Here is an 11,386-nt window from a genome sequence, read left to right as displayed (position 1 = left end):
TTAATTGTCCCGTAGTGTCCAGGGATGTGCGGGTTAGGGTGGATTGGCCGTGCTAAATTGTCCCGTAGTGCCCAGTGATGTGCGGGTTAGGGTGGATTGGCCGTGCTAAATTGTCCCATAGTGCCCAGGGATGTGGGGGTTAGGGTGGATTGGCCGTGCTAAATTGTCCCATAGTGCCCAGGGATGTGCGGGTTAGGGTGGATTGGCCATGCTAAATTGTCCCATAGTGCCCAGGGATGTACGGGTTAGGGTGGATTGGCCGTGCTAAATTGTCCCGTAGTGCCCAGGGATGTGCGGGTTAGGGTGGATTGGCCGTGCTAAATTGTCCCATAGTGCCCAGGGATGTGTGGGTTAGGGTGGATTGGCCGTGCTAAATTGTCCCATAGTGTCCAGGGATGTGCAGGTTAGGGTGGATTGGCCGTGCTAAATTGTCCCATAGTGTCCAGGGATGTGAGGGTTAGGGTGGGATTGGCCGTGCTAAATTGTCCCATAGTGTCCAGGGATGTGCGGGTTAGGGTGGATTGGCCGTGCTAAATTGTCCCATAGTGTCCAGGGATGTGCAGGTTAGGGTGGATTGGCCGTGCTAAATTGTCCCATAGTGTCCAGGGATGTGAGGGTTAGGGTGGGATTGGCCGTGCTAAATTGTCCCATAGTGTCCAGGGATGTGCGGGTTAGGGTGGATTGGCCGTGCTAAATTGTCCCGTAGTGCCCCGGGATGTGCGGGTTAGGGTGGATTGGCCGTGCTAAATTATCCGATAGTGCCCAGGGATGTGTGGGTTAGGGTGGCTTGGCCGTGCTAAATTGTCCCATAGTGCCCAGGGATGTGCAGGTTAGGGTGGATTGGCCGTGCTAAATTGCCCCATAGTGTCCAGGGATGTGCAGGTTAGGGTGGATTGGCCGTGCTAAATTGTCCCATGGTGCCCAGGGATGTGCAGGTTAGGGTGGATTGGCCGTGCTAAATTGTCCCGTAGTGCCCAGGGATGTGCGGGTTAGGGTGGATTGGCCGTGCTAAATTGCCCCATAGTGCCCAGGGATGTGCGGGTTAGGGTGGATTGGCCGTGCTAAATTGCCCCATAGTGCCCAGGGATGTGCGGGTTAGGGTGGATTGGCCGTGCTAAATTGCCCCATAGTGCCCAGGGATGTACGGGTTAGGGTGGATTGGCCGTGCTAAATTGCCCCATAGTGCCCAGGGATGTGCAGGTTAGGGTGGATTGGCCGTGTTAAATTGTCCCATAGTGCCCAGGGATGTGCGGGTTAGGGGTGGATTGGCCGTGCTAAATTGTCCCATAGTGCCCAGGGATGTGCGGGTTAGGGGTGGATTGGCCGTGCTAAATTGTCCCATAGTGTCCAGGGATGTGCGGGTTAGGGTGGATTGGCCGTGCTAAATTGTCCCATAGTGCCCAGGGATGTGCAGGTTAGGGTGGATTGGCCGTGCTTAATTGTCCCATAGTGCCCAGGGATGTGCGGGTTAGGGTGGATTGGCCGTGCTAAATTGTCCCGTAGTGCCCAGTGATGTGCGGGTTAGGGTGGATTGGCCGTGCTAAATTGTCCCATAGTGTCCAGGGATGTGCGGGTTAGGGTGGATTGGCCGTGCTAAATTGTCCCATAGTGCCCAGGGATGTGCGGGTTAGGGTGGATTGGCCGTGCTAAATTGTCCCATAGTGCCCAGGGATGTACGGGTTAGGGTGGATTGGCCGTGCTAAATTGTCCCATTGTGCCCAGGGATGTGCGGGTTAGGGTGGATTGGCCGTGCTAAATTGTCCCATAGTGTCCAGGGATGTGCGGGTTAGGGTGGGTTGGCCGTGCTAAATTGTCCCATAGTGTCCAGGGATGTGCGGGTTAGGGTGGATTGGCCGTGCTAAATTGTCCCGTAGTGCCCAGGGATGTGCAGGTTAGGGTGGATTGGCCGTGCTAAATTGTCCCGTAGTGCCCAGGGATGTGCGGGTTAGGGTGGATTGGCCGTGCTAAATTGTCCCATAGTGCCCAGGGATGTGCAGGTTAGGGTGGATTGGCCGTGCTAAATTGTCCCATAGTGCCCAGGGATGTGTCGGTTAGGGTGGGTTGGCTGTGCTAAATTGTCCCGTAGTGCCCAGGGATGTGCGGGTTAGGGTGGATTGGCCGTGCTAAATTGCCCCATAGTGCCCAGGGATGTGCGGGTTAGGGTGGATTGGCCGTGCTAAATTGTCCCGTAGTGCCCAGGGATGTGCGGGTTAGGGTGGATTGGCCGTGCTAAATTGCCCCATAGTGCCCAGGGATGTGCAGGTTAGGGTGGATTGGCCGTGCTAAATTGTCCCGTAGTGCCCAGGGATGTGCGGGTTAGGGTGGATTGGCCGTGCTAAATTGCCCCATAGTGCCCAGGGATGTGCGGGTTAGGGTGGATTGGCCGTGCTAAATTGTCCCGTAGTGCCCAGGGATGTGCGGGTTCGGGTGGATTGGCCGTGCTAAATTGTCCCGTAGTGCCCAGGGATGTGCGGGTTCGGGTGGATTGGCCGTGCTAAATTGTCCCGTAGTGCCCAGGGATGTACGGGTTAGGGTGGATTGGCCGTGCTAAATTGTCCCATAGTGCCCAGGGATGTGCGGGTTAGGGTGGATTGGCCGTGCTAAATTGCCCCATAGTGCCCAGGGATGTGCGGGTTAGGGTGGATTGGCCGTGCTAAATTGTCCCGTAGTGCCCAGGGATGTGCGGGTTAGGGTGGATTGGCCGTGCTAAATTGTCCCATAGTGTCCAGGGATGTGCGGGTTAGGGTGGATTGGCCGTGCTAAATTGTCCCATAGTGCCCAGGGATGTGCGGGTTAGGGTGGATTGGCCGTGCTAAATTGTCCCATAGTGCCCAGGGATGTGCGGGTTAGGGTGGATTGGCCGTGCTAAATTGTCCCATAGTGTCCAGGGATGTGCAGGTTAGGGTGGATTGGCCGTGCTAAATTGTCCCATAGTGCCCAGGGATGTGCGGGTTAGGGTGGATTGGCCGTGCTAAATTGTCCCGTAGTGCCCAGGGATGTGCGGGTTAGGGTGGATTGGCCGTGCTAAATTGTCCCGTAGTGCCCAGGGATGTGCGGGTTAGGGTGGATTGGCCGTGCTAAATTGTCCCGTAGTGCCCAGTGATGTGCGGGTTAGGGTGGATTGGCCGTGCTAAATTGTCCCATAGTGCCCAGGGATGTGCAGGTTAGGGTGGATTGGCCGTGCTAAATTGTCCCGTAGTGCCCAGGGATGTGCGGGTTAGGGTGGATTGGCCGTGCTAAATTGTCCCGTAGTGCCCAGTGATGTGCGGGTTAGGGTGGATTGGCCGTGCTAAATTGTCCCATAGTGCCCAGGGATGTGCGGGTTAGGGTGGATTGGCCGTGCTAAATTGTCCCGTAGTGCCCAGGGATGTGTGGGTTAGGGTGGATTGGCCGTGCTAAATTGTCCCATAGTGCCCAGGGATGTACGGGTTAGGGTGGATTGGCCGTGCTAAATTGCCCCGTAGTGCCCAGGGATGTGCGGGTTAGGGTGGATTGGCCGTGCTAAATTGTCCCATAGTGCCCAGGGATGTGCGGGTTAGGGTGGGTTGGCCGTGCTAAATTGTCCCCATAGTGCCCAGGGATGTGCAGGTTAGGGCGGATTGGCCGTACTAAATTGTCCCCATAGTGCCCAGGGATGTGCGGGTTAGGGTGGGTTGGCCGTGCTAAATTGTCCCATAGTGCCCAGGGATGTGCAGGTTAGGGTGGATTGGCCGTGCTAAATTGTCCCCATAGTGCCCAGGGATGTGCGGGTTAGGGTGGATTGGCCGTGCTAAATTGTCCCATAGTGTCCAGGGATGTGCGGGTTAGGGTGGATTGGCCGTGCTAAATTGTCCCCATAGTGCCCAGGGATGTGCGGGTTAGGGTGGATTGGCCGTGCTAAATTGTCCCATAGTGTCCAGGGATGTGCAGGTTAGGGTGGATTGGCCGTGCTAAATTGCCCCATAGTGTCCAGGGATGTACGGGTTAGGGTGGATTGGCCGTGCTAAATTGTCCCATAGTGTCCAGGGATGTGTGGGTTAGGGTGGATTGGCCGTGCTAAATTGTCCCATAGTGTCCAGGGATGTGCGGGTTAGGGTGGGATTGGCCGTGTTAAATTGTCCCATAGTGCCCAGGGATGTGCGGGTTAGGGTGGGATTGGCCGTGTTAAATTGTCCCATAGTGTCCAGGGATGTGCAGGTTAGGGTGGATTGGCCGTGCTAAATTGTCCCATAGTGCCCAGGGATGTGCGGGTTAGGGTGGGATTGGCCGTGTTAAATTGTCCCATAGTGCCCAGCGATGTGTGGATTAAGTAGGTTAGCTGTGGGAAATGCAGAGTTACAGGGATAGCTTGGTGGTGGGGGGTTGGTGAGGTGGGTCTGAGATGAATGCTGTTCAGCGGGTCAGTGTGGTTTGTTGGGCCGAACGGCCTGTCTCCACCCCGGAGATTTCCTATGATAATTGAGTACGCATGCCTGAAATAAGCCCACGGTCGACTGGTATTTGAGCAGCTGAGGCACAAATCCTCTGCTCTCCCTGTCCTGGATGTGCTTGGTGGGTCTTGAGCATCTCAAGGACAATGCCCTGTGTCAGGTGAGAGGGATACAGGTTCTGGGGATGGCTGGGGTCCAGAGGATTGTTAGGGGTGGTTGAGGGGGGGGGGTCAGGGATCTTTATACGGGAGGCAGGATGTCCCGTGGTCCAAAGATGTGCCAGGGGTTAATGCCCTCACAAAAGACAGGTGGGGTCAGCTCAGAGGCTGTGAGGGCTTCTGTAGTCGAACAGCTTTCGGGTTCTGACCTATTCCAGAGAATAGAGGGGGAATACACTCTCAGTCACATGCACTCAATCAAAATATAAACAGTTGAGGCTGGGGGGTGTCACTACTTGAACCGCTTGAGAGTTGAAATACTGCAGTAAGTCACAGCAGTGATGTGCGTCTACAGAACATTCAGATACAGAGCTCTCCAGATCCGACCGTGAGCTAGTACAAGCTCGATAGGAGGAATGGCCAGCCCCTAACCACACAATTCCAGGAGAGAAGGTGATGCTCGACAACAGAAATGCTGCTCGGGAACGAAGCGCAGGAGGAGCTGTGAGGGGTTCACTCACCTGTCGAGCTTCTCGAATCTTGCTAAACAGAAAGAAAGGCAGAAGAGATCAGCGTTCCCTCATTGGCAAAGCAGTCTCACATGAATTTCACTTCAAACCCTCTACACTCTCGCCCGGGACAGGCTCAGATACAGAGTAAAGCTCCCTCTACACTGTCCCCCATCAAACACTCCCCAGGACAGGGACAGCATGGGACTGGATACAGAGTAAAGCTCCCTCTACACTGTCCCCCATCAAACACTCCCCAGGACAGGGACAGCATGGGGCTGAACACAGAGTAAAGCTCCCTCTACACTGTCCCCCATCAAACACTCCCCAGGACAGGGACAGCATGGGGCTGAACACAGAGTAAAGCTTCCTCTACACTGTCTCCCATCAAACACTCCCCAGGACAGGGGCAGCACGGGTTTAGATACCGAGTAAAGCTTCTTCTACCCTGTCCCCCGCAATAAAACACTCCCCAGGACAGGGATAGCATGGGGCTGGATACAGAGTAAGGCTCCCTCTATGTTGTCCCCCATCAAACACTCCTCAGGACAGGGACAGCACAGGTTTAGATACAGAGTAAAGCTTCCTCTACTCTGTCCCCCGCAATAAAACACTCCCCAGGACAGGGAGACCTCTCCCCCACCCACCCACCCAACACCCCTTTTTCCACCCATTGATACTCAACGTCCAATAATGAGGGTCTGCCAGTGGGTGCTTTAATGCCATATCTGCCCTGGGATCGTGGGCTCAAGTAGGCGTGGTCTGTCACACTGCGAGGAATGGGAGACAGATGTTAATTTTAATACTACATCAGGCAGCAATCACACTCACACACACACCCCCCCTGGGGTAAGTGCCCATGTGGGCAGCTAGCATCATTGTGAAATCACATTGCGATGCCTCGCTGGTAGAATAGCCCCCTCTGAAAGGCCACACCATTTCCTTTGGCCATTCTTCTCTGACGTTTGGGTCTGTGGGGAGTGTGGCCAGAGCAGTGGCAGGAAGCCAAGCCTCTGGCCCTTGATGTGGCTCCTCTCCCAGTATTCACCCCGCCCCATCTCACCATCAGGGATGGGTTGGGAATAGCCGATAGGGGTTGGGGAGGGGGGGTCCTCATTTTATGGGGCACGGAGTACGTCTCTGGGGTCTTACCCGGTTGGGGGTGGGGGTGGGGGATGTGGTGGGGGGGGGGGGTGGCAGGGGGTCACTCAGCCTGTTCCTGCTCAGGGAAGGGACTCTGAGGGTCAGTGGGGAACAGGAGGTGAATCCGGGCAGTCACGGCCTGGCAGGGGGTTGGGGGTGTGGGGTAGTGGTGGGGGGGGGGGGGCGGAGGTGTGGTTGGGTGGGGGGGGGGGGGTGTGGAGGTGGCAGTGGGTGGGTGGGGGGAGGGCAGACCTCTGAGGCATTAAAATCGTGGCATCAGTTCCCATCTGAGGAGCCAAAATCCTGAAATCCCACTGCGCTCTGACCTGGTCTGGAGTTTGCTCTTGGAAGATTCCATGGTTTCCCGATTGGAGTGGACTTTTCCGGTGCGTGGGAGTCTCAGACGGGAAACGGGAAGGGACAGCCCGAGCCTGGCCGGGGTGAGGTCGCCAAATAACCCCCCCGTTACCGGGAGGGTCGAACGTGTTTACATTCGAATCGTGGAGAGAGACAGAGAGCTCTCGGCGCGGAACCCTCCCTGTGACCCAACAATCCGGAACGTTCCACCAGCGTGGGACTCGCCTTGAGGCGGACAGACCCTTCCCCCACGCACTCTGCACCCCCACCCGCAGCCTCCACCGTCCTGACCCTCGAACCCCCCCCCCCCCCCGGCCCAAAAGGCAAAAGACAACTCAATCTCCCCCACCACCCCTCGCCCATGACGCACTCTCTCCACAATGTCCCAGACAAGGGGGACTGTTAGCACAAACAGACAGACTTACATGCAGGGTAAAGCTCCCTCTACATTGTCCCCCCATCAAACACTCCCAGGGACAGGGACAGCACGAGGTTAGATACGGCGTGAACCTCCCTCTACACTGTCCCCCAACATCAAATACTCCCCAGGACAGGGACAGCACGGGGTTGGATACAGAGTAAAGCTTCCTCTACACTGTCCCCCATCAAACACTCCCCAGGACAGGGACAGCACGGGGTTAGATACAGAGTAAAGCTCTCTCTGCTCTTTCAAACGGAGAATGAACTCCCCCCCCCTCACTGTCTCTACACTGCCCTATGCCTGGTCTGACAGAGGCTTCCGCTTATCGAGCTGATCCCACACTAGGGTCTGTTTTGTGCCCAGATCTCGCCGGATACTCTGTCTGTCTCCGCAGTGACTGGTTGATCTTGGGAATTTCCAGGGATGGTTAGCTGTCTGGCTGCCCTGTGGCGCTGTTGCCGATCCAGGTGGCTGGGGAATGCACGCTTTCAGTTACCCAGTTACCCAGCCGCCAACATTCCCCAATGTTCAGCTCCATTTCTCAAAGGAACTGCTCTCAAATCGTCACAATTAATCCACAATTCGTACCTGGGAGCCCTTAAAATCTTGTGGCATTGTGTCTTTGTCTCTCTCGGTGCCTGGCTCTCTTTCTGTGTTTCTTGGATTCCAACTCACTTTCACTGTTTTCTCTCTCTGTCTATTCATCTTTCTCTCAATCTGTCTCTCTCTGCCCCCTTCTCTCCCTCTGCCTCTCTTCTCTCCTTCTGTCCGTCTCTGCCCCCTTCCCTCCCTTTGTCTCTCTCTCTGCCCCCTTCTCTCCCTCTGCCTCTCTTCTCTCCTTCTGTCCATCTCTGCCCCCTTCCCTCCCTCTGTCTCTCTCTCTGCCCCCTTCTCTCCCTCTGCCTCACTTCTCTCCTTCGGTCTATCTCTGCCCCCTTCCCTCCCTCTGTCTCTCTCTCTGCCCCCTTGTCTCCCTCTGCCTCTCTCTCTCTGCTCCCTTCCCTCCCTCTGTCTCTCTCTCTCTGCCCCCTTCTCTCCCTCTGCCTCTCTCTCTCTGCCCCCTTCACTCCCTCTGTCTCTCTTCTCTCGTTCTGTCTATCTCTGCCCCCTTCCCTCCCTTTGTCTCTCTCTCTGCCCCCTTCTCTCCCTCTGTCTCTCTCTCTCTGCCACCTTCTCTCCCTCTGTCTCTCTTCTCTCCTTCTGTCCATCTCGGCCCCCTTCCCTCCCTCTGTCTCTCTCTCTGCCCCCTTCTCTCCCTCTGCCTCACTTCTCTCCTTCTGTCCATCTCTGCCCCCTTCCCTCCTTCTGTCTCTCTCTCTGCCCCCTTCTCTCCATCTGCCTCACTTCTCTCCTTCGGTCTATCTCTGCCCCCTTCCCTCCCTCTGTCTCTCTCTCTGCCCCCTTGTCTCCCTCTGCCTCTCTCTCTCTGCTCCCTTCCCTCCCTCTGTCTCTCTCTCTCTCTGCCCCCTTCTCTCCCTCTGTCTCTCTCTCTCTGCCCCCTTCTCTCCCTCTGTCTCTCTTCTCTCGTTCTGTCTATCTCTGCCCCCTTCCCTCCCTCTGTCTCTCTCTCTGCCCCCTTCTCTCCCTCTGCCTCTCTTCTCTCCTTCTGTCCATCTCGGCCCCCTTCCCTCCCTCTGCCTCTCTCTCTCTGCTCCCTTCCCTCCCTCTGTCTCTCTCTCTCTGCCCCCTTCTCCCCCTCTGTCTCTCTGCCCATCTTTCTCAGTCTATTTCTGCCACGCACTCTCTCTCTCTGTGCCTCTGTCTGTCAGTCTCCCTCTAGCTGTCTCCCTCTCTCTGTCTGTCAGTCTCTCTGCGCCTGTCTCTACTTCACTCTCGCTTTCCTCCCGACCTGTCTCTCTCTCTGTCTCCAACTCCCTCCTGATCTCCCTTTCCGCTTCCTCCTCCTTCTCGCTGTCCATGTTTCAATCTCTCTCTCTCTCTCATACTCTGCCTCATGACTGTGTGGCCAAATTCTGCCCTGACCCCATTTACAAGTTCACTGATGCCACTCCCCGTTCTGGACTGGATCTCAAACGCTGCCGAGACAGGAAACAGAGAGAGTGTGTGGCATGAAGACAACAATCTCTCCATCAACATCAGCAAAACGAAGGAGCTGGTAATTGACTTCAGGAAGTGGAGTGGAGGAGACACCTCTGTCTGTATCAATGGTGCTGAGGTGGAGAGGGTCGAGAGAGCCAACGTCCTGGGAGTGACAATCACTGACAACCTGTCCTGGTCCACCCACCTCGACACGACAACAGAGTTAGCACATTGTCTCTTCTTCCTCAGGAGACTAAGGAAGTGCAGGATGTCCACAAGGACCGTGCCCAATTTTACAGATGCACCACAGCGTTCTATCCGGGTACATCGTGGCCTGGTTTGACGACTGCTCTGCCCAGGACCATGAGAAACTGCAGAAAGTTGCGAACACAGCCCAGACCATCACACAGCCGAGGCTCCCATGCACAGACTCCATCTGTACTCCATCAATGGCTTGGGAAGGCTACCAACTCCCTCAAAGACCCCTCCCACCCCCGGTTATAATCTCTTCCAAGGGGCGGAAGATGCTAAAGTTTAAATGCATGGACCAACAGAATCTAGCACAGCCTCTTTTCTGTTATTAAACTTCTGAATGGACCTCTCAAATTTTACATTTAATGTTTATCTCGCTCTCCCTGTATCAGTAACATTGTGTTCCTCGCTCTGCTCTACTACCCTAACGCACTTTGTATAATGACCTGCTTGTACTGCACGCAAAACAAAACTTTTCACTGTACTGAGGTACGTGACAGTAATAAATCAAATTAAATCCTCTCTCCGTGTTCTCTATTTCTCATTCCCACTCTCCAGCTCTCTCTCTCGCCTCTTTCTCTCGTGCTTCTTCTGTCCCGCTTTCTCTATTTCTCTCTCCCTCCTTCACTCTCTCTCTGGGCCTCTATTTCTCTCTCCTGCTCTCCGTCTCCTCTCTCTCTCTCTCTCTCCCCATCTCTTTCTCTCTCTCTCTCCATGCCTCGAATCCCTTCTCCTACTCTCTCTCTCTTTCTCACCCCAACTCCAACCTTAACCTGTCTGACCTCTCCCAACTTCCCAGGCCCCTTGCGCTCTGGGATCTGGAAAGCGAAAGATGCTGCAGGAATAGGTGATAAAGCAACAAACAGACTCTCGATATTTCAGATTTTATTTCAAATATTCCGTTTCAGAAAAGCCCCACAGATAAGGAACACGACCCGAAGGCCTGGAATCAGACCCTTCGAGCGCAGAGCATCAGCAAAGTCATGGAGCTCCTGAGCCATGCAGAGCAGGAGAGGGCTCCCTGGCATCCCACCTCAAGCCCGCACCTATTGACCTCAGGACCGTGCAGTTTGGAAGCGGGGTAGGGGTTGCTGAGGGAGATGCCCAAACTGATGACCAATTAATGACCAACCACCTCCCCCCCAACATCACACCTCCATGCAAACCCATCTACCCCAACCCCGATGCCAATGACCCACTGTTCTGGAAATTGCCACACACAAGCGATGCCAACTCGCCAACCAGAGGTTGAGGGCACTAGAGGCGCAGCAGAGGTCCCCCACTCCCTCCTCGGGGAGGGGCAGATTTCTAAGAAAACAAAATCCACAACGAATTCTCAAGACCCGCCTTGCCCCCTACATTGGTGTGGGATATATGATGCAAGTCTGGGCGACTGGCCGCTAGGTGGGGTGGCCGGGGTGGGTGGGTTGGGTGTTGGCAGAGCTGCCTCCTCACGTTTGGCATCCTCACCCAGGGGGTGGGTTTGGAAGGAAGGGTGGGGCATGGTTTGGAGGGCGTGGGGTGTGGAGATGCCTATGTGGGGAGGGGTATTGGGGTTCATTGATGGCCGTCTCCAGAGAGTGAGCGATAGAGAGAGAGAGAGAGAAATCGCCCCCTCCCCAAGCCAGAGTGGGGGGTGGGTATGAGTGAAGGCAGCATGGAAGGGAGGGAGGGAGCGGGAGCTTTCCCCAAGTGAAAAGAAGTGAAGTGGCCAAAAGCCCTTAGTTTCAACTATCGGAACAAGCTGCTTCATCTTGGGTGGGGGGAGCTAATGTGTCGGGGTGGGGTGTTATTAATTTAAGACAGGGATCTCCCAAATCGAGACAGATGGAATCTTCTTCACCTCAGAGATCCTGAATCTTTCAATCTCCTCTCCCGGAGACCAGTGGAACGGGGTGGGTAGGGAGGGAGGATGGTTCAGTAAATACTTTTAAGTAACGAGATATTTGCTTCAGAAAGATATTTGGAGATGAGAGAGAATATTTTTTTCAAAATTCACTCTTGGGCAGCAAGAGTGGCCAGCATTTATTGCCCGTCCCTAATTGCCCCTGGAGATGATGGAAGGTGAGCTGCCCTCTTGAACTCCTGCAGTGGGCT

Source organism: Stegostoma tigrinum, chromosome 42, assembly GCF_030684315.1.
Source record: "Stegostoma tigrinum isolate sSteTig4 chromosome 42, sSteTig4.hap1, whole genome shotgun sequence".
In the NCBI taxonomy this organism is placed as follows: Eukaryota; Metazoa; Chordata; class Chondrichthyes; order Orectolobiformes; family Stegostomatidae; genus Stegostoma; species Stegostoma tigrinum.
Note: the sequence above shows the minus strand (reverse complement) of the source record.